Genomic DNA, 25710 nt, shown 5'->3' with positions numbered 1-25710 from the left:
CCCACACAGGTTGAGTTCCTCCTATATTTTGAGTATTGCCCACTTTTCCGATCTGCCGACATTTGACAAAAGAAGGTTAAGTGGGAGCAGGGTGTCGAATACGGCTGTTTTTGACTTGAAAATGTGGCGGCCCCGAGTTTATGTATTGAAGACCAAAGGAGACCGTAGCGGCGATGACTGTGTCAAAATGCGGTTTAACATTATGACAGAAAGTTGAATAAATCGAGGGTGTGAAGCGACAGGCAATTAAGTTTTAATTTGCTTTCAGGGGCCGCAGTCGGAAGCTACTATAAACAACGGATTTCTAAATGATTTTTACTGGTGCATACAGCATCCTTTCTACGTATTCATGTCGCTTCGGTAAGCATACACTATTAAAGTCATATGTTGAAATAACCCAGGAAATGTTATTTTAAGTATACACAAAATAGTCCATATTTGTAACGGTGTTTACTTCTATAGACGTGTTAAGATGAGGAATGACCCTACGGTGTGTTTTTTTTTTTTACATCAAAAGATGGGGCCAAAATGTGATGTTAAACCTGTAAACTGCAAGGCACACTTGCCATGTATCCAATCATTCAGTCAGTCCGTCTCTCTCATAATATGTGTCTCCACCAACTGTACCACGAACTTTTTGCACGTATTGGTCGAGTGGCCGAATACATCTGTATTTGCATAGTCTTATATGTAAAATATGGAAAGTTCTGTACAGTGCATTGTGTTCGTAATAAATGTTAAAGTCTGTTATATTTTCGTTGGTTGTAACTGATGAAAGTTTAATTATGTAAATATTGAGCTACCTGATGCTTGCAATTTTTATATGTTCTAGTATGCAGGGATGCATTTAACACTTGTTATCCTTTTGCCAACCCAGCCACAGGGCATGCACAAACCAGTGTATTTCCCAAGCCCAGATAAATGGGGAGGGTTACGCCAGGAAGGGCATCCGGTGTAAAATTTTGCCAAATCAATATGCGGAAAACAATTTTGGATGATCCGCTGTGGCAACCCCTAGCGGGAGCAGCCAAAAGAAGAAGAAGAAGTTGTTATCCCTTTGCCAATTCCTATCCCTGTTAAGAATCTAATGTTGCGTCCAGGTACCCAACAGTGTTGGACAATCCTTAAATAGGCCCTCTTAATGTGGACCCATCATTTCTGCCTTTATAACGAATGATTGATTGCCCATACCAGCGCATTTAAATATTTATTTTCATCCCCACGTGGATCCAATGTTTATCCTAGGAGCTTGACAAATGAAATCCAGGGCTGTCTGCCAGACAATGTACATTTTGAGGATAGATGAAGTAAACCCATGGGTTGAGGATGGCAGACTCCACACACTGACAATAATTTTATCCCACTGTCCTGGAGCTGTGAGGCAAAACCACAACCATGCCATGCCTCCTACTTCCAAATATAAACAAATTTTTATGGTCTTGTATTTATGGATCTCTGGTTTTGTGCAATGCACAGTACTACTTACTTATAGACTGGAGAGTGTATTACCTACCAGTTTTTAGGTGTTTGCTTAAAATAGGAAAATTACATTTTCTTTATCTCGTCTGGAAATCTGTCCAAATGACACACACTGTCTCCCAGGAAACTAATTCTGTGAAAAACTGCCATTTAAAAAACATTGTGAAGTTTTCAAATTGTATCTTAAAACATGAAGATATAGTAAAATCACAGTTTACATCAAAATAAAAATGACCTTTTATGATTTTGACATAAAAATAGCATTATTTAATCATTCCACCATTAAAAAGAAAGCAATGTAAATCTGAATGTGCAACTGAACTTATTGGCTTAGCTTAACTACCTTACCTTTAAAAAATTTAACAACACAAGGCACTGCTAACTGACTTCTCCTTTACAGATCCCTTTATCTACTCACAGTTTCGCCCTTCTGCAGCAGTCAGTCTAACCAAATGTTAAAATTCAACTATTTATATTAAAACTAAGTTTATTTGCAGATATATTTTTATATAGGCTTAACAGTCAATGTGCCATACACAGATTTGTTTTTATTCATATACTATTATTCATATGTTAACTTTTTCATGATGTGTTTGTAAAGTATGAAGTGAATATCACTTCTCCAGTTTGGCTTAAAAAAGAACATGAAGACTCGAATGAATTTGACACTTGTAATAACACCCCATTCCAAAAATGTGATTTTCTGTGTGCGCAAAGTGACATGATCTTGCTAAATGTCCATTTGTAGGAACAATCTGTGAGTAAAAACTAAAATGTTAATTGTGTAAATATAAAAAAGCACAAAAGTACAAATGTACATTTAGCACCTATGATTTTTAACTTAAATTTGAATATATATTTTAATGTGAATATTTGAACCCTAAATTTTGGCTAATTTGACAGCCCTATTGTAGTATTTGTTTGAATCACCCACACAGAAAGGTGTAATTACACATTAATGTATTTATACCTTTGATCCAGCATGGTTGTAACCGACTACAATGTTTCAATCTCCATGTTGTACACAGTGACAAAAAGGGTGGTCTTCAGTCTTGATTATCTTAATCCCCTTGTCTGTCCTGCTTTCTTGAGTGAGAAGATGTTTAAGTACATTAACCACTGGGGTAATGGCAGCAGAAGATCCACATGAAAAGCTCACCTCCCATGTCAGCTTCTCAAAAGAGGCAAAACATTTTCTCTTGTAGTCCCCACTGGTCTGTTGCTGAATGTTCAGATGAATATCATTTTTGTGCTAGGATGTTCTCACTCATTTAGTGCATACTGTTCCACTTATTTGATTGCCTTACTGCTGATGTTTTGGTTGTATATTTAGTTCTACTTGAATGTCAGCTAGGATGGAATAAGGAGGTTATGTTTAGAGTGACTCACAGTTTTTCTGCTGATAAGTGCATCACTAATGTTGTTCTCATGTTAACATTTGGCCACATGCAGCTTCTATTATTATGTGATCTACTTTTATAGTTTTTCAGGTTAGATATGTTGGAGAATCAAACTGGATTCCTACCTTTCTTTTTTCTGATATCTGTCCGGTAAGTTTTGCTTGTTTTGTCCCAATATTGATACTGTGTATCAGATTAGTGTTGGTACTGTTTATCAGATTATTGTGATTTTTATAAATTTTTCCACAATTAGATGTTGGATAGCTACTCCTGACCTGAAAACAGATTCAGAACTTAAAAGCTAGCAGTGTTACGGGTGCTGCTAGGAGCTTACCGTCACATCAGCCTCTTCCATCAAAATCGACAACACCAACTCACTTCTGCTGCTTTGTTTTTATGTTGTGCTGTGACTTTAAAGAAGAAATTAAAAAATAATAAAAAATGCTTCAACTATCAAATCAATTAACTAAGTCCCTGATGTTATGCTATGCATACATCTTTTCAAACTTTTTAAAAGTCTTTTCTCTGACTCCTCATATACAAATGACATTGTTAACTGATTTTGATTTGGATGTTGACTCACAAACAAATATTAAAATATAGCTGGGGATAAACAACAAAACCCTTAATATATACAGTAATCAATTTTAAAATCGAGTTTTAATATCTAAATGTGAGCCACAATTTTACATTTGCCTACTTAATGAAAATATAGATCTGCTCTGAACTGACAGAGGGAGGTAGGTTGTTTACTGGCAATATCAATTTTGCAATGTTAATTTCTTTTAACCGTATTTACATTTTTATATTAATTTTTTCCCACTTCTATGTGGGGTTGAGGTGTTTGACTAACCTCCTCCATACAACTCAGTCCTGCACCAGTCAGACCCATTTTCTTCTACGTTTCCTTTACTTAACCTATCCATCCCTGCCTCATTTTCCCCCAGTCTCTCTTCCCCTATACTTTAATCACCATCACTCTTTTGCCCTCATTTTTATTGCTTCTCTTCATCACTTGTCCATACTACTTGAACCTACTTTCCTGTACTTTCATAGATATCTCTCTTACTTTTGTAGTACCTCTGAATGCCTCATTTCTTATTTGTCCTTTGTAACTCCACACATCCATTTCAAAATACTTATTTCTGACACATCCACCTTCTTCTCCTGCATTCCCTTTACTGCTCATGTCTCCACCCCATACGTCGTTGCTTGCCTTGCCACTGTCTTAAAAAGCTTAACTTTAACCCTTGCCTTGATTTCTCCAATTGAACAATACTCCTGATACTTCCTGTGAATTGTTTATTCCACACTGCAATCTGTGTGTTATCTATGCATCCAATTCTCCATCTTGGGCTACCACTGGTTCTAGGTATTTAAATGTATCCAGTAATTTCAATCAGTGTCCTTGCAGTTTAACCCCTGAATCTTGATCATAATTAAACATCAAATATTCTATCCTCTTCATGCTTATCTTCAATACTCTAACACCCCTACATGTTCTCTTTTCAGGTGCTACTCATCACAATATAATTAGCAAGAAGAACTCAGGAAGACTGGTCTTTTATCCCATGACTCAACACTTCCATAACAAGATCAAAGAGGTAAGGGTTTAAAGAAAATCCTTAGTGCAGACCTACTCTAATTGGAATTTTGTCTTTTACCCCAACATTGCTTCTAACCGAGGTCCTCCTATCCTGAACAATGTTCATGTACTTCTCTGATACTTCTTTTTCTTATATGCACCTCAAGCCTCTTAAGTAGTACCCTATCATAAGCCTTGTCCAAATCAACAAACATCATATGAAAGCCTTTCTGTTTTTTCTCAATGCGTATTTACATTATGAGCTGTCTTAATGAAAAAACTACATCAGTTGTTCCTCTGTCTGGTATAAAACCAAACTAAGCCTTCTTTCTATAACAGTTTCCCAGATTTTCATTGTGTGTGACATCAGTTTTATACCTCTGTATTTTCCACAATCCTGAATATCTCCCATCTATGGTGAATACGAATTGCTTTAAAATGTCACTCTGCAAATTTTATTTTTTTATCATGGTTACATTCTTATTAACTAATTAAATAAAAACAAAGCTTCGTCCTTATTTTAAGTAGGTTAGCATTTAACAATATACTTCCACAGAATACCTAATCTGTAAACTAGGGGTGCTTTTCAACCATAGATGCTTATAAGGAATGAAAATGATTACATTAAGAAAATCAGGCTTGCATTAAATTAACACTTGCTATCAGCCATCAGAACTATAGGATCAGTGGTAGATTTCAGACTCCTACTTTCCAAGAGAAAAAAAAGCTTTATGTGAGCTAATCACTGGTATGACATCAACAAGTTTAAAAAGTATTGATTTTTTTCTGTCCATTCGCTAATGAGCTAAAACATTACGACTATTTGTCTAATATGCTGTTGCTTCTCAATGTGCCACCCAAACAGCCCTGACCCAGTGAGGCATGCACTCTACAAGACCTCTGAATGCATCTTATGGTATCAAGCACTAGAACATTAGCAGTATATCCTCTTAACTCCTGCATGTTGTGAGGTGGAGCCACCATAGATCGGACGTGTTGTTCCAAAATGTCAAACAGATGCTTCATTGGATTGAGATCTGGTAAATTAGAAGGCTAGAACAACACCTTAAACTCTTCATCCTGTCTTCACACCATTCCTGAACAATTTGTTCAGTGTGGCTGGGCGCATTCTCGTGCTGAAAGATGCCAATTCATCAGGCAATATTGCTGCCATGAAGGGGTATATTTGGTCTGCAACTTCCACATGAGTGCCTGGCTCTACAATTTCCCAGAAGTACATTGCCCAAAGCATCACACTCCCTCCACCAGCTTGTCATCTTCCCAGCATTGCATTGTGATGTCATCTCTTCCCTAGGTAAACAACACACATGTACCTGGCTATCAACATTAATGCAATGGAAAATGGGATTCTTTGAATCAGTGATCTTCCTCCATTGATCCAAGGTCCAGTTGCAATGCTTGCATGCACATTGTAGACACTTTGAGATGGTAGGCAGTTGTTCGCATGGGCACTCTGACAGGCCTGTGGCTACACAGCTCCATATACAGCAGTGTTCAATGCACTGTGTATCACGAAGCATTACTCTTGTCATTCTTAACATTATCATTGTCACAATGTTTGCCATAGATACAATTCTTTTTTTTTCAATTGTATTGATTTTATTGTAATCATTCCATACAAATAGATCAATTTTTACAAAAAATAGGATTGCAAACAAATCAACCCCCACCCCTGAGAAAGAGAGCGTGGCCAACGTTGTAAAACTTAAAGCTTGTAAAAAATACATACATTGATGAGCTTAATAGGTGGATAAAGATAAATGGAGAAGAAAAAGAAATGGGAAGATAATCTACTTCCTCAGTGCTTTAAGAGCTTATTCTAAAATATTATTGATTAGATCCTGCCAGGTTTTGAAAAAGTTCTGCACAGATCCTCTAACTAGCATTGTAGGTTCAGTGGTAAAATTCTTGCCTGCCATAGTTACAATTCTGCTGGTTCTTACCAAATAGGAGAGCCTCTGTTGACCTCTTATGTTAATTAGTCTTGACCACTCAACACCTTTTCAACAGTTTGTGGATTTTCCATCCTCGGAACATTGTTGATAGGTACTCACTATGGCTGACCATGCCTTGCTGTTCCACAAATGCTCTGATACAGTTATCTGGTCATAATGATTTGACGCTTATCAAAGTTACTTGCCAGCATCTGCATCCAGCATGTCGACTACCAATTCCTAATGCCAGCTTACTATTAAATATATCCCTGACCTTGATTTGCCTCATTGGTACGAGATAGTTGGTATCGTTTGCCTCAAAATGGTCATAATGTTTTGGCTAATCAGTGTATTTTCCTCTATTACAGTGTTACAGAGTGTCACAGTCTATTTCAGCAGCACTCACAAATAAGAGTTAGTCCTAGATAAGATTAAGGTCCATCACTAAGCTAGTTCAAACTGTACCATATTAGAATCACCGTTAACCAAAAATGTGTGTTTTGGATTTGGCCAGAAGCTGGGGTAGCCCAGAAATCATGTGCCACTGTGTTCTCCATGCTAAAGTCAATATACATATTTAAATTTCCACAATTGTTTTTAAAATGCTAAAACATTATTTACTATACAGCATCTTTCCAAGTATCCACCTCACGTATATGTCTGTGATAAATAACATTTTAACCCTACCTAAATATGCATCTGCTCATGTAAAAATTTAAAATGTAATAGCTCTGTTCCTTTGCCGCCGCCTTCTTCTTTCGGTTGCTCCCATTAGGGATTGCCACAGAGGATTATCTTTTTCGATATCTTCCTGTCTTCTGCATCTTGCTCTGTCACACCCATCACCTGCATGTCCTCTCTCACCACATCCATAAATCTTCTCTTAGGCCTTCCTCTTTTCCTCTTGCATGGCAGCTCTATCTTTAACATCTTTTTCTCAATATGCTCAGCATCTCTCCTCTGCACATGTCCAGGCTAATGCAATCTCACCTCTCTGACTTTGTCTCCCAACTGTCCAACCTGAGCGGACCCTCTAATGTACTCATTTCTAATCCTATCCATCCTCGTCACACATAATGCAAATCTTAGTATATTTAACGCTGCCATCTCCAGCTCTGTCTCCTGCTTTCTGGTCAGTGCCACCGTCTTCAACCCATATAACAAAGCTGGTCTCACTACCATCCTGTAGATCTTCCTTTTCACTCTTGCTGATAACCGTCTGCCACAAATTACTCCTTCTTCTCCACCCATTCCACCCTGCCTGCACTCTCTTTTCACCTCTCTTCTACAAAATCCCCATTATCCTGTACTGTTGATCCCAAGTACTTAAACTCATCCACCTTCAGCAATTCTACTCCCTGCATCCTCACCATTCCACTGATCTCCTTCTCATTCACACACATTTATTCTGTCTTATTCCTACTGACCTTCATTCTTCTCCTCTCTAGAGCATATCTCCACCTCTCCAGGGTCCTTCTACCTGCTCCCTACCCTCGCTACAGATCACAATTTCATCACCAAACATCATAGTCCAAGGGGATTCCTGTCTAATCTCATCTGTCAACTTGTCCATCACCATTGCAAATAAGAAAGGGCTTAGAGCCGATCCGTGATGTAATCCCACCTCCACGTTGAAAGCATCCGTCACTCCTACCTCAGACCTCTTTACTGTTACATTTCCCTTATACATATCCTGTACAACTCTTACATACTTCTCTGCCACTCCTGGCTTCCTCATACAATACCACAACTCCTCTCGAGGCACCCTGTCATATGCTTTCTCCAGGTCCACAGAGTCACAATGCAACTTCTTCTGGCCTTCTCTATACTTCTCCATCAACACGCTCAGAGTGAACATTGCATTTGTTGTGCTGTTTCTTGGCATGAAACCGTACTGCTGCTCACTAATCATCACTTCCCTTCTTAACTTAGCTTCCACTACTCTTTCCCATAATGTTGTGGCTCATCAATTTTATCCCTCTGTAGTTACTGAGCTCTACACATGCCTCTTATTCTTAAAAATCGGTATCAGTACATTTCTCCACTCCTTAGGCATCTTCTCACTTTCCAAGATTCCATTAAACAATTTGTTTTAAAAATTTACTGCCATCTCTCCTAAACACCTCTATGCTTCCACAGGTATGTCATCTGGACCTATGGCCTTTCCATTCTTCATTCTTTTCATAGCTGTCCTTACTTCCTCCTTGCTAATCCGTTGTACTTCCTGATTCACTATTTCCACATCATCCAACCTTCATCAGCCTCTCACAGTACTCTTTCCATCTTCTCAACACACCCTCCTCGCTTGTATGTTTCCATCTTTATCCTTTATGACCCTAACCTGCTGCACATCTTTCCCAGCTCGGTCCCTCTGTCTAGCCAGTCGGTACAGGTCCTTTTCTTTCTCCTTAGTGTCCAAACTTTCATACCACTCCTCATATGCCTTTTCTTTAGCCTTCACCACCTCTCTTTTCACCTTGCACCTTATCTTCCTCTACTCTTGTCTACTTTTTACATCTTTCTAACCCACCTCTTCTTCGCCATCCTCTTCCTCTATATACTCTCCTGTACTTTCCCATCCCACCACCAGGTTTCATTTTCCTCCTTCCTCTGTCCAGATGTCACACCAAGAACCCTTCTTGCTGTCACCTTTACTACTTCTGCTGTAGCTGCCCAGCTGTCTTGTGATCTCCAACGTCATCCTACAGACCACCATCCTATGCTGTCAAACTATACTTTCCCCTGCCACTACTTTGCAGTCGTTAATCTCTTTCAGATTGACTCATCTGTATAGGATATAATTTACCTGTGTGCATCTTCCTCCACTCTTGTACGTCACCATGTGTTCCTCCCTCTTCTAAAAATACATATTTACCACAGCCATGCCCATCCTTTTTGCAAAACCCACTATCATCTGACCTTCTTCATTCCTCACCTTGACACCATACCTACCCATCACCTCCTCACCTCCTTTGTTCCCTTTATCATTATGTCCATTGAAATCTGCTCCAATCACCACTTTCTGTCCCTTGAGTATATTGTTCATCACTTCATCCAACTCACTCCAGTAATCTTCTTTCTCATCCATCGAACACCCAACTTGCGGGGCATATGCACTAACAACATCCATCATCACACCTCCAATTTCCAGCTTCATAATAATTACTCTGTCTGACACACTTTTCACTTCCAAAACATTCTTGACATACTGTTCCTTCAGAATAACTCCTACCCCATTTCTCCTTCCATCAAAACCATGATAGAACAATTTGAATCCACCTCCGATCCACCTGGTCTTACTCCCCTTCCAATATATTAACCTTCCTTCTCTCCATCATATCAGCTAACTCTCTCCACTTACCAGTCATACTGTCAACATTCAAAGTTCCTACCCTCAGTTCCACTCTTTTTACCTTCCTCCTCTCCTCTTTTCTCCAGACACATCTCCCCCCACCCCCCACCCTTCTTCTTCGGCCAACAGTAGCCCAATTTCTGCCAGCACCCTGGTGGCTAACAATACTGGTGGCAGTTGTTGTTAACCCGGGACTCAACCGATCCGGTATAGAAATCTGTAATGTTGTCCTTCCTGATGTAACCCTCCCCAATTTATCTGGGCTTGGGACCGGCTCAAAGAAACACTGGTTTCTGCATCCTCTGTGGCTGGGTTAGCTCTGTTCCTTTGCCTGTAGATTATAATACCAGTTGTACTCTCATTTAATTGTTGTAAAATGTATTCATTTGAAATAGATTGAGTAGAGAAGTCAGTGCTTAATTTACCTTAATGAATTATGAAAATCACAAAAAAACCATGGCTGTGAAAAATAATATATTAGTTCCACCTAAGTAGTTTGCATTATGTTATGTACAGTTCCATGCAAAACATTTGGCACCCCTGGCCAAGTTTTGTTGATATCTGAAGAAAAACCAAACTAAAAAAATGACACTTGTATGAAAATGTTAATGTGCAGTTATAATTTATTTGTTGAACTAATGAGAAGTTCAGTTGCCTTGAAAGCTTGCATATTGTAATTGGTTCACTTAGCCAATAGAAGGTGTCATCTTGCTTGAATTCTCATTACATCCAAAATGGCTAACACAGTACAACACCATACTACTTTGATGAACTAAAAAAAAAATGTAAAAAGGTAAGAGTAAATGGGGGATTCAGAAAAGTTTGTAAATGTTTTTTATAGGCAGCCACAAGTCTTTCAATTCCTATTTTAGACATTTTTCTCCATTTTTGTTTGTAGATTGCTTACATTTGTGAGATATTTTTGGTCTGCCTTGTGTGCACAACATGTTTAAGATCTGCTCACAGATTTTCAGTTCTGTTTAAATATCGGGACTGTAAGGGCCATAACCTTCAACTTGCCTTTCTTGAGGTATCTCATAGTAGATTTTAAAGGGTGTTTTGGATTGTGATATTGTTGTAGAAGCCGTCTTTTTTTCTCCTTTAGTTTTCCAGACTAACTGTCTAACATTCATCTCAAGGAGTTGTTGATATTTAATGGAATGCATTCCTTCTTTACTGGCACAGTGTTTCCTGCCTCTGCAACTAGCTGCCACACAACCCTAAAGCATAACAGATCCGACCCCGTACTTAACAGCTGGTTCTTCTTTTCTTCCAATGGTACTCCTTTTTTTTTCTCCCAAACAAGGCTTTTGTAGTCGTGGCCAAAGATTTAAATTCCATCTGCACCCACCACTTGGTTCCAAAATTCCTCTGTCTTTTGCAGATGCTGTTTTGCGTAATGTGCTATTTTTTGTGTTAAGATTGCAGGTAATGTTTCCTTCTGAAGGCTCTTCCTTGAAGGCCATGTCCATGTAAGTAACAGTGCACAGTACAGCACCACTGCTAAACATGTCTGAAGGTCCCTTGTAGTGATATGGCAGTTTTACTTTGCCTTCCTGCATAGTATACAAGACGTCAGGTTTTTTGTTTTTATTCTTCCATATCTTCTTGACCTCCACCACTTAACTGGTATTTCTTAAAGACATTCAGACTGTGGAAATTTGCTAGTTGGAAGCAGTTTTGTATCTTTTCATATTGTTCTCCTACTTTGTAGGCATCAGTTAGTTTAAGATCTTAAGTCAGTTGCTTAGAATAGCCCATGGCTGTTGTGTGTCACACAGTGTTTGAAGAGTCAAAAAACTTTATTAGGCTCTGAAACTGTCATTAGCTGACACCAGCATCTAAAACCCATGCGTGAAATAATGAACTCATTCTTCAAAGACACCTCAATTGGATTTGTGTGCTTGTGCAAAGTCACCAATGGAATAACAAAAATAAATAAATAAATAAACAAAGTAGTAAATAAATGTTAAGTTCCCACTAATTTTCTGGCAACCCATGTTTTGTACAACAGAGGATGATTGCTGAGGTTCTCAACCTGCGATCCTCATAAGCACCTGGATGTCACTGACATCTAATACAAGTATCAAGTAATTTGCATTGGTTATTCATTTGCACATTGTGTTTAACGGCTGTTTAACATTGCATTATAGATAAAGGCTCATAATAATATTGTAAATTTGTGCCCCTGTCGAATTTATCAGAACATTTACTATGTCTCTTTATGAGAGGTATTTTGTGCAAAAATGAAAATTATAAAATGAAAATGCAATCTGCCTTATGCAATTTAATTTTCAAAGTCTGCACTCAAAAATGCTTCAAAAATTAAAATGAAAATGAAATTGCAAATGGGGCTATTTCATTTTAATTTTACTTTTTGTAGTATTCTTGCACACATACCTTGAAAATGTAAATGGGGATATTTCATTTTCATTTTTACATTTTTGGATGCAGACTTAAAATGAAAATGCAGAAGAGAGATTGCATTTTTATTTTAATGTCTGCATCATTCTTGTGTGCAGACTTTGAAAATTGAATTTCAAATAGAGTTATTTAAATTTCATTTTAATTTTTTTAACATTTTATTGAATTTATTAAAAGGAAGTAACACTCCATACAAGCAAGTCAAACTTGGCAAAACTTTAGTTCAAATCAACCCCCACAAGTGAGAAAGAGAGCTAGGCCCACAGCCAGAGTAAAACTTTAAGAATAGGAAAAAAGGGGGGAGAAAATTCTTTTCCCCAATTTAAATGCTTATTCTAGAATGTTATTGATTAGATCCTGCCAGATTTTAAAAACATTTTGAGCAGATCCTCTAAGTGAAAATTAGATTTTCAAATATTATAGTATATAACATCAGTTTCCCATTGACTTTAAAGGTGGTGGGTTCGGATTCTTCCAGTTGAGCAAGATACGTCTACGTGCCAATAGTGAAGTGAAGGCAATTACAGTTTGTTCTTCTCCACTTTAAGCTAATCTTGGAGTACACCAAACACAACTGTTAGTGGATTTGGAGAGATTGGGACAACAAGGCTTTCTAAAAGGCATTTAAAGAATTTCGTGCTTGGCCAGAACATGTGGCCCAATGAGGCTGGAGCTTGATTGCAAAGTTCACAGGTTGGATATTGCCCTTTAAACATTTTGGACAATTTTAAACGAGATGTTAAGTTGAATTATTGTATGCTTTGCATATATGAAGGTAGAGTGAATTCTGTGCATAGCTGGCTTCCACTACTTTTCTGAAATGTTGAGTAAGAGATCCTTTTCCCACTGTGCTCTGGGATCTTTGAAAGGAAGGGACTTTAAAATGTTTTTATATATTACAGAAATTTCAGGACTGAACAATATTTCTTCCGGAGTAGAAGTAGGTGGGAGATGAAGAGAACTGGGCAGATTTTGTTTAGCAAAGTTTGGAGGTAGTGAAAAAATTGTGTTGATGGAAAGTTAAATTTTAGCGTAATTGTTCGTAGGATGCAAAGTTGTTTTCTATGTACACATCTCTAAGTGATTTAATCCTGTATGTTTTCCAAACATTAAAAACTGCGTGTGATCCATTTTAATTTTTGCAGCATTATTGCTGACTTTGAAAATTGCAAAAGAGATATTTTATAATTTAATTTTCATTTTCATTTTTGCAGAAAATACCTCTCATAGTTTCATGAGTTCTTCTCTTGGAGCCAAAACCTCAAATGTCAAGGGTGTACACAACTTCAGATCACGGAAGATCGCAAGCCTTTACGCACAGTATGCAAGCATTCACATAGTTGCCTATTTGCTCATGTGTGCTGGTTTTAAACTATGTGAAATATCTCCAAAGAAACTAGAAGGGCAATCAGTCCTCTCTCTTATCCATTTTTCCAACCGTGTTAATGAACGATACTTTACAGTTTTCCACTTCTGACGCATATGAGAGCAAGGTGTTTATAAATTAGGGAATATGTATGTGATAAATTAAGCATTGCTTTCAGGCATGTCGCACAGGCAATGACAACTTCGTTGTGCCGTCTTAGACTTTAGCCCTGACAATAATGAATTCATCTCCTGTAGGCAGCATCAGAAAGCTCAGTAATATCATTGTCTATTGATAAAAAGTTTATTTTATTTAGGAAGTTGTTCAAGTAAGATAGATTTTCAAAGCTATTTATTAAACATGGCTGCATGGCTGGTTTTGTTGTTACAAATTGTAAAAAAGACTTTTGAGTTTTTCTTTGTTAAGTGCTTTGGTGTTTTTAATGAAGATTTGCTTATTAAATATGAAATAAATATTGTTTTCATTACCAGGCAAGTATTTTATGTGTAAACCTAACATTTAGCGTTGCTTTCAGGAAATGTACAAATTTGTTGACAGCTAGAGCTGCGGCCCAAGGAAACAAAAAATGAGGCTGAGAACCCTTGGCTTCTTGAGTGCTTTAAAAGACAAAGGAAAAAAGAAATAAAGTTTAGAAATATGAACACTTTATAAACTATGCCAGAAATTTTTATTTTTTTATTTCTTGTTCTGCGCTGTGTTTATAGATTATCTTGCTTTTGTACAGATAACCAAATATATTGCTCTGTCTTATTTTTGATTTGCTCTATTGTGAACTGTTAGAAGTGAGCACTGTATTAATTATAGTTATCTTTCTATTTATTGTGTATTTTGTTCACATTTTATTACCCAGCTTTAGTATATATAATTGCAAGGAATGTGTCTAGACTTTATTTTCCCTTTTCAGGCAAAGTAGCTTTCACAAAAATTTAAAATCTAAAAATAATAAAACAAAGGAAAGTAAAGTTATGTCCATTGTACAAATTTTGTGTATTTTGTAAAGATCAGCAAAGTTGTGATTGTACAAATCCTTAACAGTTTATGATTGATTACAACGATTCTTTCAGCAACTCGCTTTCTTTCTGAACATTGTTTTTGAAGTTAAGAAAACGGATGCATGTCCCAGGTGTCAATCTTGTAGAAGTATATTAGCCGTTTAATATTAGCCTATTAAATTGTTTTTTGGGCAGTATTTATCTTTTGAATCAATTGTGGGTTTGTGTGTGTGGTCACCAGAGTGCATAAGGTCAGAAAGCACATGGAATTTTAACCTGGCCTTGTTAACTGTTAACATTTTTATAAAAAAATGCCAGTGCTTTAGTTTGTTTCATTTTCAAAGCTTCATTTCTTTTTTTGTACACACACACTATCCGTGTGTGTGTGTGTAAACACGATATCTCAAAAACGCAACTAGATAGATGGATGAAATTCGGCAAGTGGTTATTACACCAGAATTATAGATCTGTATTAACTTTTGGGCCAAATCCATCACCCGGAAGTGGTACTTTACCTGAACACATACTCAATTTATTTTTTATTTATACAGCTGCAGAGTCTAATTTATTCAACTTTACATTTATAATAATTGTTCAATATATTATTAATTTGATTTGTTGTTGATGGTTCTTCAATGTACATAATATAAAAATACTGTACTAGCAAAATACCCAGCGCTTCGCAGCGGAGAAGTAGTGTGTTAAAGAAGTAATGAAAAAGAAAAGGAAACATTTCAATAATAACGTAACATAATTGACAATGTAATTGTTTTGCCCTTGTTGTGAGTGATGAGTGTTGCTGTCACATATATATATATATATATATATATATATACATACAGTATATATACACACACACATATAAACATATATATATATACATATCCATACATATATACACATATATATATATACACACACAAATATATATACATACACATATATATATATATATATATATACACATACATCCACATATATATACATATCTACATATACACACATACATATACATACACACACATACAGTGGTGTGAAAAACTATTTGCCCCCTTCCTGATTTCTAATTCTTTTGCATGTTTGTCACACAAAATGTTTCTGATCATCAAACACATTTAACCATTAGTCAAATATAACACAAGTAAACACAAAATGCAGTTTTTAAATGATGGTTTTTATTATTTAGGGAGAAAAAAATCCAAACCTACATGGCCCTGTGTGAAAAGTAATTGCCCCCTGAACCTAATAACTGGTTGGGCCACCCTTAGCAGCAATAACTGCAATCAAGCATTTGCGATAACTTGCAATGAGTCTTTTACAGCGCTCTGGAGGAATTTTGGCCCACTCATCTTTGCAGAATTGTTGGAATTCAACTTTAATTGAGGGTTTTCTAGCATGAACCGCCTTTTTAAGGTCATGCCATAGCATCTCAATTGGATTCAGGTCAGGACTTTGACTAGGCCACTCCAAAGTCTTCATTTTGTTTTTCTTCAGCCATTCAGAGGTGGATTTGCTGGTGTGTTTTGGGTCATTGTCCTGTTGCAGCACCCAAGATCGCTTCAGCTTGAGTTGGCGAACAGATGGCCGGACATTCTCCTTCAGGATTTTTTGGTAGACAGTAGAATTCATGGTTCCATCTATCACAGCAAGCCTTCCAGGTCCTGAAGCAGCAAAACAACCCCAGACCATCACACTACTACCACCATATTTTACTGTTGGTATGATGTTCTTTTTTTGAAGTGCTGTGTTCCTTTTACGCCAGATGTAACGGGACATTTGCCTTCCAAAAAGTTCAACTTTTGTCTCATCAGTCCACAAGGTATTTTCCCAAAAGTCTTGGCAATCATTGAGATGTTTCTTAGCAAAATTGAGACGAGCCCTAATGTTCTTTTTGCTTAACAGTGGTTTGCGTCTTGGAAATCTGCCATGCAGGCCGTTTTTGCCCAGTCTCTTTCTTATGGTGGAGTCGTGAACACTGACCTTAACTGAGGCAAGTGAGGTCTGCAGTTCTTTAGACGTTGTCCTGGGGTCTTTTGTGACCTCTCGAATGAGTCGTTTCTGCGCTCTTGGGGTAATTTTGGTCGGCCGGCCACTCCTGGGAAGGTTCACCACTGTTCCAGGTTTTTGCCATTTGTGGATAATGGCTCTCACTGGTTCGCTGGAGTGCCAAAGCTTTAGAAATGGCTTTATAACCTTTACCAGACTGATAGATCTCAATTACTTCTGTTCTCATTTGTTCCTGAATTTCTTTGGATCTTGGCATAATGTCTGGTTTTTGAGGTGCTTTTGGTCTACTTCTCTGTGTCAGGCAGCTTCTATTTAAGTGATTTCTTGATTGAAACAGGTGTGGCAGTAATCATGCCTGGGGGTGGCAACGGAAATTAAACTTAGGTGTGATACACCACAGTTAGGTTATTTTTTTAACAAGAGGGCAATTACTTTTTCACACAGGGCCATGTAGGTTTTGATTTTTTTTCTCCCTAAATATTAAAAACCATCATTTAAAAACTGCATTTTGTGTTTACTTGTGTTATATTTGACTAATGGTTAAATGTGTTTGATGATCAGAAACATTTTGTGTGACAAACATGCAAAAGAATTAGAAATCAGGAAGGGGGCAAATAGTTTTTCACACTACTGTATATATATATATATATATATATACACATATATACAGTCTTTGGGGTGCGAGCAACTGTTGCTGGGGGTGCCAGAATCCATGAAGGAAGAAAATGAAAACATTATTTGTACAAAATCTTAATTTATTTATCCATTCCTAAATAATTAAATGGGCAGGCTATTTTGTATCAGTGCAATACGCTGCTTGTTAAAACGGATGACTCCGCTCTTACGTGCAAGTCTGCGTGGATATTATGAACTATCGTTTCTGTTCAAGTTCTATTTAAATTTTAAATAGAAGGAATTTTTATTTAGTCGACAGAATATTATTCCGAATAAATCAACTCAAACCTTAAATAACTTATAATATTTTGCTCTCCATAAAAATATATCCTGTTTAAATTATACAAGTTAGAAATAAAGTAAACGTTAAAAGAACAAACATTCAAATTTCTTTACTCTTATGTAATTTTATATAATAAATAAACTTAAATTTTAAATATCCCAAAAGATTTTGCTCTCCATAAAAATATATCCTGTCAAAATTATACAAATTCAAATATGAACATGGTGCATAACAAAACCTGGAAATATAAATAAAATTTGTTCTTTTCAGCAATAACAAATCAAATCATTCAGTTGTCTTTGCTCTTATGTCATTTTATCAGAGCTGGACGCCTGGCATCTTTTTGGCAACAAGTTCGTTTATGTTTGTGTGAGGTTCTGTGTTGTGGAGATTCTCAGGATGGACTGCAGGTGCTCATCAGTGAGGCGACTCCTGTGTGCTGTTTTGTTAGTCTTCATGACTGAGAAGAGCTTCTCACACAGATATGTGCTACCAAACATGCACAAGGTTCGAGCCGCATGTAGACGGAGCTGGAGCATTTGTGCGGGAATGGAGTGAATAAACTGTGCGGGCCCTGCAGTATCGACTTTGCCTTCAGTGTGCCATTACACTGCAGCTCAATCACCTCCATCTGAATCTGCACAGGTGCAGTTTCCACATCAACGGCAAATGGGTTGCGAAACAACTGAAAATTCTTTTTTTGTTCTTCAAAGTCACCAAAGCGCCGTGCGAACTCAGTGCACAGTGCGCTTAGTTTATCAGCAAAATGTGTATTTGGGAACACCGTTGTGCCGACTTGGTTCAACATTACTTGGCAACAGGGAAAATGGGGCAAGTTGCACTGGTGCATTTGTGTCTCCCATAAAAGTAGCTTCACTTGAAATCACTTTGTGATTTTGCACGGTAAAAACGCCTGCTGAAGTGTCAGATTCTTCTTTAACTCTTCTGCTTTCTGTATCTTGTGCATTGCATTCAGGTCTTTCAGGTTATCTTGATGTTTTGTCTCATAGTGCCATCTTAGATTAAATTCTGTAATTACAGCCACATTAGCTCCACAAATGAGACACACGGGTTTACCGGCAATGTCAGTAAACATATACTCAGCCTCCCATCGGTTTTTAAAGGCTCTATGTTCAGAATCACCTTTTCTCTTCGGCATCATGTGGGCTAGCTTCGCAATAACTTGCAGCATCATAAGCTAGACTTGATTAACGCGGTAAGTGTTCGGCAAGGCAGCTGAAGCGCTGCATTATGGGATCTGTAGTTTATTGTGTTACCAGCGATTCATATCTCCGGGCCATTAATAACAATAATACAGTATATAAAATGATCTCGCGGGCCAGATTTAATTACACGCCAGGCCGGATGTGGCCCGTGGGCCTTGAGTTTGACACATCTATACTAATAAAAGGCAAAGCCCTCACTCACTCACTCACTCACTCACTGACTCACTCACTCACTGACTCATCACTAATTCTCCAACTTCCCGTGTGGGTGGAAGGCTGAAATTTGGCAGGTTCATTCCTTACAGCTTCCTTACAAAAGTTGGGCAGGTTTTATATCGAAATTCTACGCGTAATGGTCATAACTGGAAGCAGTTTTTCTCCATTTACTGTAATGGAGATGAGCTTCAACGCCGGGGGCGGAGTTTTGTGTGACATCATCACGCCTCCCACGTAATCACGCAGTACATAGAAAACCAGGAAGACCTCAAAAAGCGCTCAAGAAAACATGCATTATATAATTGAGAAGGCAGCGAAACAATAAGAAGCGAAGCGAAAGTGACATATACAACCATATTCATGAGTTCTGCTACTGAAACAAAGCACGATGTAAACCTACACTTTAAATTAAGTTCATAGACAGGCTGCGCTGGCGTTTGTAATTTAGTGCCTGCCCATATAAGGCCGTCCGTCAGCGCAATCCAATAGCAAACTGCCACGGGTAAATATTCACGGGTGAAGGACTGTGCTTATGGAGAGGAAGATGAGATGGTCAGGGTGGTGTTTGACACAAACTCAGCGAAACTGCGAGAGAAAGTTTTAAGTGCCAGGACTAAGGTAACATTAAATAAAGCTATGGACATAGCACGAGATGGCACCAGCACAGCTGGGAACCTTCGATGCAAGTACACCGAGTGGCTCACGGAACTGACGAGTGCACAGATAAAAGCAACAGTTCCAAAGAGCGCTGAACAAAACCAATTACACAATTGAAAAGGCAGCAAAAATATGAAGCGCCTGATAAGCATATTCATAAATGCAGCTACTGTGGAAACAAAGCACACGGTGGAAAAAGTCAATGTCCCGCTAAAGGAAGACAGTGTAAAAACCCGTGCATGCAGTGTGTCAGGTCTCAGATAAAGAAGAAGACGAGCTGTTTATTGATGCAGTAAGAAACGAATCGATGAATGAAACCTGTCATCTTTACAACGATTGACAAACACGGAATGTAACTTGAACACAACACATCCTACAAATACGAACCTGATTGAAAGAAATAATGATAATCAAATCCTTGATGACAGCAACACTCAGCAACACTCACAAAACAAATACTGTATATTGACAGTCATGTTACGTTATTTTTAAAATGTTCCCTTTTCTTTTCTACCTTTTTAACACACTACTTCTCCTGATACGCTGGTATATATATATGTATATATATATATCCCGCTATACATACTCGAATAATGGATACTTTATTCGCCATCAATGATTGTTTTGGTAAAGCCATACTCAGTGTATTCATTAGATGAACGGTAAAAAAGTAAGAGCGAGGGAGGATGACTCATTGAGGCATGCAGGCTGTAGTGCGCGTCAACTCTATCTTAATTGCGCGATCACATTTGAAAAATCATATCTTTTCAAGTTCTATTTAGTCCATATGTGTCAAACTCAAGGGTCATGGGCCACATCCGCCCGGCGTAATTATATCCGCCCGAGATCATTTTATATACTGTATTATTGTTATTAAAGCCCGGTATATGAAGCGCTGGTAACACAATAAACTACAGATCCCATAATGCAGCGCTTCGCTGGTTAGAGTTATTGCGCACTGAGTTTGCACGGCGCTTTGGTGACTTTGAAGAACAAAAAGTCCGTCTACATGCGGCTCGAACCTTGTGCATGTTTGGTAGCACATATCTGTGTGAGAAGCTCTTCTCAGGGATAAAGACTAACAAAACAGCACACAGGAGTCGCCTCACTGATGAGCACCTGCAATCCATCCTGAGAATCTCCACAACACAGAACCTCACACCAAACATAAACGAACTTGTGGCCAAAAAGATGCCAGGCGCCCAGCTCTAAAATGACATATGAGCAAAGACAACTGAATGATTTGATTTGTTATTGCACGTAAGAGCGGAGTCAACTGTTTTAACAAACAGCGTATTGCACTGATACTGAAATAGCTGTGTGTGTATATATGTAGATATGTATGTATATATATGTTTATATATATGTGTGTGTATGTATGTATATATATATATACTTTATGTATTTGTTTGTATATATGTGTGTGTATGTATATATATGTATGTATATATGTGTATGTGTATATATGTATATATATATATATATATATATATATATATATATATATATATATATATATGACAACAGCACTCATCACTCACAACAGTGACAAAACAATTACATTGACAATCAGGTTACGTTATTTTCAAAATGTTTCCTTTTCTTTTCATTGCTTCTTTAACACACTACTTCTCCGCTGCGAAGCGCGGGTATTTTGCTAGTATGGACTAAATAGAACTTGAAAAGATATATTTTTTCGAATGTGATCACTCAATTCAGATCGAGCCCGCGTGCTATTGTGGTTTTGCCTGCGTGCCTCAATAAGTTACCCTCCCCTCACTCTTACTTTTGTACCATTCATCTAATGAATACACTGAGTATGGCTTTACCAAAACAATCATTGATCGCGAATAAAGTATCCATTATTCATAAAACTTCAATTGGTGATCTGTCTTTCTGCGTTAACCGCATATTTTTTCAAACGTCTCAAACCAAGGGGATGCGAAGTTAAAATGAATAGAAATGCGTGCGTACATACTCAGTGCATCCCCTCTCGGGAATCAAACCCCGGAAGCCAGCGCTAGAGGTGAAGCCTCTACTATTGCGCCACGGCGTGTGGTTTATCTATTTGAGCGTAGCAGTGTAATTGGTTTTGTTCAGCACTCTTTGGAACTGTTGCTTTTGTCTGCGCACTGCGTCAGTTAACGTGAGCCGCTGAATATGGTTTTATATGTCACTCGCTTGCTTCTAATTGTTTCGCTGCCTTCTTAATTATATAATGCATGTTTTCTTAAGCGCTTTTTGGAGCTCTTCCTGGTTTTCTACGTATCATGTAATTACGTGAGAGGCGTGATGATGTCACATGAAACTCCGCCCCCACGGCTTTTGAGCTCAACTCCATTACAGTAAATGGAGAAAAATAGCTTCCAGTTATGACCATTATGCGTAGAATTTCGAAATGAAACCTGCCCAACTTTTGTAAGGAAGCTGTAAGGAATGAGCCTGCCAAATTTCAGCCTTCTACCTACACAGCAAGTTGGAGAATTAGTGATGAGTCAGTCAGTCAGTCAGTCAGTCAGTGAGGGCTTTGCCTTTTATTAGTATAGATAATTATTGTCTTGCAGTTTATTCCTCAAATATCCATCCCCATATCTGAGTATACAAGAAAGTCTAGGTGGAGACAACTCCCGGTTTTTGAAATTAAAATGGCACTGATCGAGAGACTGACTAGGTCATCATACAAGATCAGCATATTGTTGCTGACCAATCGCTTTTGCTTTAAAAACATCATTTAACAACGGTTTATACAAACAAAGGTAGAGAGTCTGACAAGTGATGAAAAACTAAACATACAAATGGGTTTTTGTATTTATTCTATATTTATTAATTTATCTTTTTTAGTTCAAATTCACAACTCAAAATACCTGATCTTGTAAAAATAATCCATTAGCAGAATTATATTTTAAAATATGTCTCCTTTTTTCAGTTTTTCTCTCTCTCTCTCAAAATAGATAGTTGAAATATCATATTCTCTTTGTTCTTAACATCAGCCTTATCTTACATATTGCATACCAGGGATTTTTCCTGCCTTACATCCAAACCTGCTGCAGTAGGCTGCAGGTTTCCTGCAATCCTACTCTGGATAACAGCTTTAGATAATGTATATATTGTTCTTAATCTCAGATGCTGTCTCTGTTGTTTTGTGCCTGTCCATACACCTATTACCTGCTCTTGCTTTGCTCATTATGGGTTTACTGTCCTTTATATTGGGCTATTCAAGACTCGCCACCCCTGACCTTGACACTACATGCTTGTTGTTTTTTGTTTCCCTCAATACAGCTAAGTCGGGTCTGCACACTCATTCAAGTCTAAGAGCCCTGTTCTTCCTAAGCCCCTGTGATTTTCATGAGAAAATATCTAAAAAATTATTAAATTGTGTAACATTGTTCATATTGAGTGTCTAGTTTTGATTATGCTTATTTTTATCAGACAAAACCAAAACCAGATAGTAAACCAGGCAGTGTAGTAAGCTTCCACTAACATTAAACTCATATACAAATCTGTTAAGTGTACAGTTCTGTCTGATTGTGACACAAAACTAACTTTGTAGGCGCTCCACTCCATAATTACTAAAACTAAAACTGAAACTGATATATATAAAAATAAAATAGAAATGTCTTTGTGAAATAAAAACTAAACTAAAACTAAAGATACACAATGAAGGAAAGCTAAAACTAAACTGAATTTCCAAGTAAGGTCAGAAAAAATATAGAAATAAAAACTAATATAAAAAGGCAAAACTATAATAACCTTGGTAAGAATCTCATGTTCCACATCATCGTGAGACGGTCCTGAGACAATCTCTTGGCACAAAGTCTTATGTTTAATGTCCCCGCGAGACGCTCTGTGGCCAACCTCTTTCAACTCGCTGTTTCTTTTAAATGTCTTCCGTGATCTTAACGTGAAGATCACATCTTGATGCCCTTGTGTTTCTTTCCAGGATTTTTTTTTATAATAGAGAGATATGTTTCCCAACCTGGTATGAAAAGAGTTAAGCATTGCACACGTAATTGTCACATGTGAATGAGCCGCAGAAATGCCCTTTCTTGCAGGTTCCTTGCTGTGGCTGAAGTGTTTATAAAGGCAAGTGCCTTTTTTTTTTTAAGAGAATGGAATTTGGACCTTGCAATGATCCATAGAGAAGGGTGAATTCTAGCATTGATTTCTGTGCAAGTCTTGATTTTGAAATGTCACTGATTTCAAGGACAATGAGGACTGAATTGTATGTAATATACCTGCTGCTTACACAGCCCATCTCTTCTGCTGCTGGTCCTAGCAGTAGCACAACAATTTTAACTGTGTGGCGCATCTGTTTTTGAACAGTAGTGCAGGTGTTTTTGGGGAACAGAGCTTGTGTTTTTTTGCTTTGTGGTGCGCCAGACTGTTGCTTCACAGGGGTCTCCAATCCCCCAAACACCTCAATTGTTCATTGTTTGTTATTTCTTAGTGGCACTTGATGCTTCGCAGGAATAGTCCAATCCCCGGTTTGCTAATTTAGTGTCTAAGCTTCACAGTGAACACATTTACAAGATTATTGAGATTTATAAAGGTAAATTGCTCAGTTTATATTTACATTTTATGCACTGTGTTAAAAGTTTACATCTTTAGTTCAATTTGTTCACCAGCAGTACTGTATGTGGTTCAAAATTTAGAAATTTGACTTCTTCATCTTCAAATGTGATATTACTTTTGCAGGGGGTGCGAAGATAAAGCAAACATTTTCTAGGGGTGTAGGGCATATAAAAAGTTTATGAACCACTGATGTAGACAGTGATGCTTACCAATGTTTTTTTTTAATTTTGGAACCACTGATGTAGACAGAGATGCATACCAAAGTTCTTTTAATTTGCATCATGCAAAAATGTTTCCATGAATGGTCTAGGTATCGAATAACTTATGCTGAAATATAGGTCATAAAAAAATAGAAATCTTTTTGAAGCAAATTATACATAAAACAAATGTGGGGTTATAAAAATAACAAACATGAACCAACTACTGTAATGCAAACTAAAAATTAGACCAATATAAAGTAGCTAATACATATGTTCTTTCCAGTGTGGGTGCAAAACATGAAATTAACAGGTAAAATAAAACCAGTATCCACAGAAGCACTAAAGCAGCAGAAAGTTCTAGCTGAGTGTTTTGGCCTGAGCATGAATTTTTTTATTAGCTTAGTGGGCATGGTCTTTTACAGGTTATAATATGGTGTTTGCTTCACGTTCAATTATCTTTCAGGTGAGCAGTGTCTTGAAGATTGACTGAAACAAACCAATATCATGAATTCTCTTGTAAGGATGAAGTATATTCTACCTGTTGTTACATACAGCACAAACAAAACAGAACAAAAGCAACAGACCTGTTCAAGTCTTGGGAAAGATACAGGTAAGAATTCTTTTCTTTATGATATTAGGACACTGAAATATTGTGGTGAGTTGGCAGTTTATTTAACACAATTATTAAATGTTACTGTATGTGGTTAATGTTCATCTGCTTTAGTGTGCATGTGCAAATATACTGAAAATAGATTTAGTTTACTTAATCTCTAACTTTTAGTTTTTCACAATTTTGGAAATAATTAGCACATTTTATAAATGTTATGATTCTGATTGAGAAAAAACTTATTGGAAATTCTCAAGATTCTTTATTTGTCACATGCATAGTTATACAGTTCGCTTCCCGGGTCCTCCCTGCGTGGAGTTTGCATGTTCTCCCCGTGTCTGCGTGGGTTTCCTCTGGGTGCTCTGGTTAACTCCCACAGTCCAAAGACATGCAGGTTAGGTGCATTGGCGATCCTAGTGTGTGCTTGGGGTGTGTGTATGTGTGTGCGTGCGTGCGTGCGTGTGTTCCGCGGTGGGCTGGCACCCTGCCCAGGGTTTGTTTCCTGTCTTGCGCCCAGTGTTGGCTGAGATTGGCTCCAGCAGACCTCTGTGACCCTGTTGTTAGGATATAGCGGGTTGGATAATGGATAGGTGGATAGTTATACAGGACAACACGCAGTGAAATGCATCCTTATCCGCTTATCAAAAACTGTGCTTCAAGGATGAAGTATATTCTACCTGCTGTTATATACAG

The 25710-nt window shown here is 37.6% G+C and overlaps 1 long non-coding RNA gene across 1 annotated transcript; it reads left to right on the top strand.

Moving 5' to 3' along the window:
• Positions 1-61: 61 nt before the first annotated feature.
• On the top strand, positions 62-25332 carry LOC120533356. The gene is made up of 4 exons (XR_005634474.1): positions 62-360; positions 2962-3029; positions 4392-4483; positions 24874-25332. It is a non-coding gene; the product is annotated as an uncharacterized LOC120533356 (long non-coding RNA).
• The last annotated feature ends 378 nt before the right edge of the window (positions 25333-25710 follow it).

Source organism: Polypterus senegalus, chromosome 1 (assembly GCF_016835505.1).
Source record: "Polypterus senegalus isolate Bchr_013 chromosome 1, ASM1683550v1, whole genome shotgun sequence".
Classification (NCBI taxonomy): domain Eukaryota; kingdom Metazoa; phylum Chordata; class Cladistia; order Polypteriformes; family Polypteridae; genus Polypterus; species Polypterus senegalus.
This window is presented reverse-complemented; position numbering and strand designations above follow the sequence as displayed.